Below are 8,982 nucleotides of genomic sequence, written 5' to 3'. Positions count from 1 at the left end.
GAGGCGCCCGCTGACGTCATCTCTGGAAGGCCAATCAGAGCGGTGAGGGGCCGGCAGGTGGTCGGAGACTGGTGAGAGCTGAGGCCCCGCCCAGGGCCGTAGCGCTTGCGCCCCTGCGCGCGGGCCTGTGATTGGCGCGCGGCGGATGCGTGCGGGGCCCGCCCTGTAGTCCGCGGTGGAGGCGACTCTTGCCCCGCCAAGCCTGTGTGTTGGAGGCTCAGTAGAGATATGGAAACCAATCCTCGGATTTGGGGTTGATCTGATTTGAGGCTGGGACGCAGCCAGTACTCTTACTTCGTGGGTATCCAGCGCCAGACGAACTGGGTCCTAGGAGGTGTAGCTGTTCACCCGTAACACGGGAGACGTCGGATCAGCAAGGTCTGTGGACCCAGTGTCAGTCCCCTAGCCACCTTGACAGGCATGTCCCCGGAGCAAATTTCAGTCTGGCCCTTCTGAGCCCTCTTCTGAATACTAGGCCTCATTCTTGGCCTGCTGAGCCTGGTTTCTCCCAAAGAATCCTGCGAAGCCAGCTTATTGAGAATCCCCTCACACTGGGTCTCCTCTTCAAACCTTGATTTGTAATCAAACTCCTTTTCCGCCATGATCTTTAACCAAGTTCCTCTTAGTAATTTTCCATTTTCTTCCTCACCGCGACCCCTGGCTGTAAATTTCCACTGGTCCCTGTTGTATCCGGAGTTAAATTCACTCTCTTGCCCCTATTGCAATAGTCTTGCTCCTACTGCAGTGGTCTTGAGTAGAATCTTCCCTGTTCCCCCTGTTTTTTAAAGAGCATCTAGTGAATAAGGTCTCTTTAATAGCTTTCAGGGCCTTGAGAGAGTTCCTTAACCTCTCACACCCTCAACTACATGGTAGGTAACGTGGGATAACAGTAGTCACCACACAGGTAAAGCTTAGTAATGTTCGCTGCACATTGGTAAAGCTTAATGCGACCTTTACATTCTCTTCCGTGCATTTGTTTTTTACCTAGATTCTCATATTTAATAATACATTTGTTTCCTTGGATCCCCAATTATATATGCAAAGATGGGTTTAGAGAATTTAAGTGATGCATGGAACATTTCAATAGGCACACATTTCAAAACAGTTGCACGTTTATAATCCCATTTAGCCCTCAGAACAACTTTGAGGAAGACAGTGCAGGCTATATTATCTTCACTTAAGACATGAGAAATCTGGCCTAGAGTAAAACTAAGCAATTTGTCTAAGCTCGAAGCTGGTCAGTGGTGACACAGGACTAATTCAAAGGTTCTCCAACCTACCTGCACACCGGAATCATCTGGGACCTTATTAATTCCAGGCTATATCCCAGAAAAATTAAATCTGAACCTCAATGGGAGGGACCCAGACATCAACAATTTTTTTAAAATGCCCAGCTGTTTCCAGTGTGCAGCCAGTTTTAAGAGCTAGAAGTTTGAAGCAGTGCTTGTCAAACTTGAACACGCACACAAATCCCCTGGGGATCTTGTTAAAATGTTGATTCTGATTTAGTAGGTCTGGAGTGCGGGCCAAATTTAGCATCTCTAACAACCTCCCAGGGAAATGAGGCGTTTTCAGGATGCGCGTGGAGGGATCATTCAGGGGCCCCTAAATAGTAGGGCCCAGATTGCCATGGGGGTACACTGCCTGTACATAGTGGAGACTCCATATACATGTTCTGAATGATTGCATGATTGAACCAGACCGACAGATTCTCCTGGAAATTTGACCTAGAAAAATGAAATTAATTAGGCAGTTATCTGTGAGGTCTAAAACAGAAAGAAGGCATAGAGAGAAACCACGACATATTAGAGCTATGAGGGAGCGTGTAGACTGAGGCAATTCAAAAACAGAAACCACAAATAATAAAAGCTTGAGGATAGATTTGTAGAGTGGAGGGTAAGGACCAGCAAAGGTAACGGAAGATCTGAGTAGACACAGAGACAGATACAAGTGAGTAATGCAGAGACTACCTGGTCCCTGGTCCCTCAAGATGCCAGAGGCCCAGACACTTGTAAGTTCTGGTTTTTACAATAAAACACCTTTCTATTTAAGGTGGTCTGAGTGCATTTCTAAAGCCTAACCAAAAACAGCCTTCCACTTTGTCTTACTTAGTACAATAACTCTGCAAGGTATGAATTATTTCAGTTTTACAGATGAAGAAACTAGGCACACAAAGGTTAACTGATCTCCCATCTCTCAAGATCTCAGAACTGTGTTTGGCCCCAGGTAAGTATGCTCCAGGTGGTAGCAAAACTATAACAATGAGGCTAAATACTGGCTCTGTTTCATTATTTCCCTGGCTCCAACCAAAATTTTAAAACATAGTACGGATGGACTCAATTAAAATTTGTTAAATGAATGAATGAAGAATATCTGTTATGATCAATTTGTCAAATGAACCATACATCTAAAAGGGGCTGATAAAATAAGAGAGGATTGCTTTAGGAGAAATTTGGGAAATTATCAAACACCAATATTTGTTTTAAAAATTATCCAAGAAATACATATAAAAACAATGTCTTCATAACTTTAAAAATTGGGGACAGGGGTGGGTAGTTGAGAAATGCAGATCTTTGAAAGAGTGAACATTATCCTGCATTATTCACAATGGTTCAGGGATTTCTTTCAGCTTATAAAATGACCAGGAAGGTCATTTAAATTTTGTTTAGATAGAAGCTAGAAATAACCACTGATACACTTTTGTGGACAAGGTATCATATCACATGCCTTTTTCTTTTTTTTAATGAAAAACGGTGCTTTGTTGTGGTACCTCATATGATGGAAATCTGAATTTGTCAGGATAGTCCAGGTTATGCGGGGGTAACAAATTAACCCTGAAATTTCTGTGGCTTAACACATAAAATGTTGTTTCTCTTTCATGCTACATGCCTGACATGGATCAAAAAGGGGCTTTGTTCCACATAGTCACTCAGGGACTAGGGTTGACAGACACATTGACATCAATACATAGACTCATACTTACTGGGGCAGGAGAGGAGAATGACTCAGTGTCTTGAACCAGTCCTTCGATGCTTCCTCTATTTGCGGTCCAGAACTACTCACATGGCCCTTCCTAACTGCAAAAGTGATGGGACATGTGGCGGGAACATACGCATGTTCAGTGAGTAGACAATGCCACAAATACTGTGTGTGTTGGAGCATCCCGGGATTCTGCCCTGGGCCCGCTTCTCTCCTCAGTCATGCAGTCTCCTAGCTGATCCTATCCAGTGCATAGACCTCGTCTATATCCAAAGGCTGCAACTTTCCTCTGATCCCCTCATTCATTTATTCAGTTACCTACTCAGTATCTTCACTTGGGTCTCTAGTAGGCATCCCAAGCTAACTGTGTCCACGCAGACACTTCAGTTTTTACCTCCAAAGACTGCTCACTCCTCTTCAAGTCCTCTTCATTTTGGTAAATGGCAAAACCATCTCCCTCTCTGCTCATGTAATCCTTGCTTCTTCACCTTAACCTAACACTCCCCATCAAATTCATCACAAATTTCTGTAGGTTCAATAATGCAGTGAGTGCTGGACTTTTACTCATGTTTTCAAATAAAGATTTAATTATAGTCTTCACAGAAGATAAGCCAAGTATGAAAATACCTGATCTACTTGGAATGTGGGATTGGGGAGGAGAGTGTGGGTTGGCACTAGTTCCCCAGGCATTTAAATACTTTCAACAATGGCATTAAGGGTGAAATTAACTCTATTGTGACCAAATTCTGGCCTATTGGTTAATCACAGTCAGTGAAATTTTTATCCTTCTTGTTTATAATTTTTAACTGAAAGTTTTCTTCTTATTCTGATCATGAGACTAAAATAGTTATTACAGACTTATATCTCCAGGACTTCAAAGATCTTTAAAGATATATCTTTGAAATTTGTGGAGACTTCTTGTATGAGCTAGTCCATGGTCATTTTGTAGAAATGTTTCATATGTGGGTGGGAAAAGTGTGATTCACTCATTATTGGGTGCGGAGTTCTATATATGTCCAAAACCAAGCTTTTTTCTTGTGGTGCTCAAACCTTCGTTCATAAATAAATAAACTGGAAAAAAAAAAATAGAGCGTCTGTGGGCTCTATCACCAAGTTATGTCTTGAATCCACCACTGCTCCTGTGACCTTACCACATCCTATGCTAAGCCTCCATCATCTCTTGTCTGAATGACTGTGACAGCCTGTTAACACAGCTCTGCTGCCCACATTCTCGTGCTCTATAAAGCATCCTCTACTCAGCCGCCAAAGTGATAGCTCGATAATTATGTCACTTACGTGCTGGAAAATTCTCTGATGGATTCTTGTTGCCAACTAGAATAAAGTCCCAACCCCTTACCCAACTCCTGTAAGGCCTCGGTGACGGTGCCTCTCGAGGTCTCCAGTGCCATTTCCTTCTTCATGTCTCCTCTTCACCAAACTCCAGACATAATGCTTCTCTCTGTCCCTAGACACGTCATGATCATTCCTATCTCAGAGCCTTTGGATTTTCTGTTCCTTCTGCTTACAGAGCTCTTTCCCAAGGTATTTGCATGGTTATCTCCTGCCAGGCTTCAGAGCTTAACTCAAAAGTCACTTCCTCAAAAGGCCTGTCCTCAAGCAAAGTAGCCTGCACAGTCACTGTCTTCCTGTTTTATATACTTAGATCTTAAATTATACCAATTACTTACTATTTGCGCAGGTTCACTTCCAGTCTCTCTGCTAGAATGTGAGTTCCTTGAGGGTAGGGACTGTCTTGTTCTCTTCTATGTCTTCAGTGTCTGGAATAGAGCCAGACACACTGTAAGAGCCCAATCAGTGTTTGCCGTCATTGCAAATCATGTTTCTAAATAATATTTAATGATATGATAGCATTCCCCAGATATGTGATTAAATGAAAAAATAAAAGGTAGGACAAAAACCTATTCACTATGAGCCTGATTTTATAAGAAAACATGCATACATTTTTTAAAAGACAAGAAAAAAACGTCACTTGTGTCAAGGATTTCTCTGATAATATTTGTAATGTTCAAAATGCTTGTGCTGTTTTATTACTGAAGGGTTTATTTCCAGTGATATATGCATATAATTAAGCAAGATTTCTTTCACAAAGAAAATTGTCCAGAGGATGGAGAGGGGAGAATACATATATTGTTCTATGTATGTGACCACTCATAACTACTAACACAAGCCAACTTACTATTATTACCATTTAATAGAGTACAACTCTGAATAGTCAAAAACACTCTTAGTTGATGGGTATGTGTTCTTGGCATTTGTTCTATTTACTTTTGAGTATGTTGTTTTATGATCCAAAGGTAAAGCTCTTTAAGACTCACAAGGATAGAGACAGAGAGATTTTAAGTTTAAGACTAAAAATGGACAAAACTGACATCAGATATTCGTATCGACCGAGAGTCTTTGGGACCAACTGAGAATTGTGATTTTGCAATTACCCAAGTTATTTCTAACACTGCTACTCTGCTTTTTTCTTCTGTTGCTTTTAAGTTGGAAATTGTAGTGGTTTATGCAAATTTAACAAAAGGGAAAGTCTTGGACTTTTACTGGCAGGGATTTTCTTGCTCTACCTACTGTCATAATTGATTACATGCTGTACCCTGAGGGAAGAACAGAATTTCTCGGCCAACAGAAAATCACAAATACATGGTAAACCATCTGCTTTGTCCAGCAGCTCAGAAATAATAATGTGACCAATGATCCAAGCGAGAAGGGGCTGCCAGTCCAACTGTGCCCAGCCCTCCATCAGCTTCTTGTCTGAGGTGGAGGGAGATTTGTTTTGGCAGCCACCCTGCCAACATCTGACATCTGTCACCCATAGTTCCCCATTATTGCTACTTCCAAAAACTCATATCTGCCAGTCAAACAGCTTTTCTGCTGATGGACTGTCGAAGGATGCCTTCTCGGCCTGACGCGCTTCTGGGGAACTCCCCTTTATTTGAATACATGCATCCCCTAATCCCTTTTCATGCCTTGCCTTTTAGCCTGTCACTTAGTGGGAAAAAAGGTCTCTCCCCAAGCCCAAGTTCATTGCTTTTTGGAAGCATGGCCAGAGCATGAAGGGCATACTATGAAAGTAGTAAATGCTATGGTTTTACTCCCATGGGATCAAAAGCAGTCTCCTCCATCAGAATCCGCAGACAAATGATGTCCCCTCCACCTCTGCCTTTTTGTTAACATTTGCATGCATAACTCCTTTAAAAATAGTTAACACAGTACTTGATGTGTTTGCACATATTCTTGTGGAAGCTTTCTATGTATTAGGCACTTTACTGAATGAGGCACAGACTACCTCATTTAATCCTTTTAATAATCCATCGAGGTTTTGTATTTTATAAAAGAACAAACAGAGGCTCAGAGCTCTTCAGGCCAGAAAGTGGCAGCTCTGGGATTCAAACCCAGATCTTGCTTAAGTGAAACTCTCTTTCCACTACAGCATCCTGACTCTCCCTGTCACAGTATTTGTGACAATTTGTATGTAATACATAAATGTATGAGAGAGTCAGCAGTACTCCAAGCAGATAGCATGCACTGGGGGATATTGCTTGGGAAGGCTAAAGCCCTTGCTTTTGCCACAGCCCTGACAGAATGCTAAGAGAAGAGCTTTAGGGCCTTAAAATCCTGATCCCTTGGCCCTAGTTCCTGAAAACATTTAGGGAATAAAGCAAGTAAGGTGGTAGGAAGTACCGTATCAAAGCAAATCTCCCATTGTGCCTTCATTTTGATTTCACAGAGACATACGGAAAATGTAAGTGAATGCTTGCTGATTATTACACATCTTCGGCATTGAGACTTTCCAGGAAACTATTGACCAAGGTAATCAGAGTCTCATTGAACTGAGTCATGAATGGAAACCTGCGGAAGCCAAGCGTTCTCTAACTACTTTAATGCCTCCATGGACAGGACGATCCTAAAGTAAGAATGGCATGAGCCCTTGCAGGGCCTCAGGACATTGCATCTGCTGTAGGATGCTTTTTGAAATAGTAATCCGTGTTTTTCCTCCAGTATGTCTGCCCTGCATTTTTTCACCCTTGTATTCTGTATCCCCTTTTTCAGGGAAGGGACGGTGACAATAAAAGAGCCAAGGAAAAGAATCTGTCTCCCCAGAAGATAATGAAAGGAACCTTGACATAAACAAAGGCTTGAGGGACTGGAATGAGAAGAACAAGGGGCTTCCCTGCCCCCTGGACCAGAACAATTCTCTGGGCTGAATGGGGGGGGGGGGAGTGTTGGGAAAGAATTGATATGAGCATAGATGTTGGTGGGCCCCTGAGCAACAGGGAAAAACTGGAGACTTTTTTTTAAATGGCATATGTTGGGGTTTGGGAGGAAATCAGAACCCATGTCCCTTTCCCACATGGCACTCCCCTGGAGATGGCAAGACCCCAGAGAAAAGGTGGCTGTGTAGCATCCTCGACTGGGACAACCTTTGGTCTCCCAGTCCCAGCATGATGTGGGGGCAGCAGAATATGCATTTTACATCCAAGAGGAAAAACAAAGTCAAGAAAGCCACAGTTACAACATTTGTAATCTTTAAACTATGTCAGAATACACAGCCTATACCCCAAATGCTGCAAGCATTCTGCCTTAGTCAGCTCTGGCCGCTATAACAAAATGCCATAGACTGCATAGTTTAAACAACAAACATTTATTTCTCCCAGTTCTGGAGGCTGGAAGTCAAGATCAGGCTGCCAGCAGGGTCAGGTTCCGGTGAGAGCCCTCTTCCGGTTGCAGGCTGCCTATTTCTCTTGTATCTCACATGACAGAAAGGACACAAGGAGAAGTGGATGCCCACCCCAGCCCCTCCATCCACTCCAAGTGCTCTGGCCAGGCGAACCCAAATTAGAATGCAGACCTGGGGAGAAGGGAAAACAAACTGTGAATGGCCTGAGAGTCAGATTCTTCCAGTCAAAAAGAACTTCAGGGGAAAAGAGTGACTGTCGTGTGGGGGATGCTGCTCGCTGCGCCATTTGTCGTGCGAGGCAGCCTGCGGGGTCTCTGGTCCCACTCCCCTCATAAGAACGCAGGATATGGTGAGGCCAAAAAGGAACACCCACGGAGCCATAGGTAGGGGAGTCACACCACTATAGTCTCACTGGAGGCTGGATCCACACGACCTGCAACCTGCTGCCCGCTTCTCTGCCTGCCAACCGACCGACTCACCGACCACCGCAGCCGTGGTAGTTATATCAGTGGCCAATGGCTAACTGGTTATAGCTGATGGCCAACCAGTCACAGCTGACAGCCGTCTACTACCTGAGCCAGCACCTTTCCACATGAGGCTGAGAGCCTGGAAACTGCTCTCTGGGACTCTGTCCCCACAGTGACATTCTTGCACATGTGAGATCAGGCTGCGAATCATAGTGGCTACACATTTATAAGCCACATGTCCTGGAAGAAACCTGAACAGAATTACTGTGAAGAATAATAAAAAAGCAAGGAAAAAATGCCGGGAAAGAAAATGCTACTTCCAGACTATAAACCCACCGAAAAACTTCTCCTTAGATTGTGAGGCTCTTTTCTTTCTTCTTGGACTTTGGCTACATTGAAAGTGATGTTCCCTCTTCCGATGATTTCAACGATACCATCATCCAGTTCGCCCCACCTTGGCTGAAAGCCTCACTCTTTTGACTCAATTCTCAGTAAACAAAGTACAAATAAATCAAGCACTCCTGTGTGGTGCAAGATGCGTATTATTTGAAGTCAGCCAGATCTGGGTTCCAGTCCCAGCCTGACTCCATACTGTGAGCTAGGTGACCCTCAATTCACTCAGTTACAAAATGAGGTCTCAAATTCATCAGGGGGTTGCATTACATGAAACGCTTGTGAAAAAACTCTTTTAACACTACAAAATGCACTTAGCTGCTAATTATCTAAAAAGTCTCCCTCACCTCAATGCCTAAACTGGCAGTACTGAGTAGTTAAAAGACTGGTACCTGTCCGTAAAATTAACTTTTAAAAAGACTGAATTAGGTGCCTCTCTGGCCC

At 43.4% G+C, this 8,982-nt stretch overlaps 1 long non-coding RNA gene across 1 annotated transcript; it reads left to right on the top strand.

Annotated features, from left to right (window-relative positions):
• The first annotated feature begins 20 nt into the window (after window positions 1-20).
• LOC141570058 (uncharacterized) lies at window positions 21-8,679 on the top strand. Its single transcript, XR_012493825.1, has 3 exons — window positions 21-378; window positions 6,728-6,909; window positions 7,051-8,679. It is a non-coding gene; the product is annotated as an uncharacterized LOC141570058 (long non-coding RNA).
• The last annotated feature ends 303 nt before the right edge of the window (window positions 8,680-8,982 follow it).

The sequence above is a fragment of the Rhinolophus sinicus genome, linkage group LG02 (assembly GCF_036562045.2).
Source record: "Rhinolophus sinicus isolate RSC01 linkage group LG02, ASM3656204v1, whole genome shotgun sequence".
NCBI lineage: Eukaryota > Metazoa > Chordata > Mammalia > Chiroptera > Rhinolophidae > Rhinolophus > Rhinolophus sinicus.
This window is presented reverse-complemented; position numbering and strand designations above follow the sequence as displayed.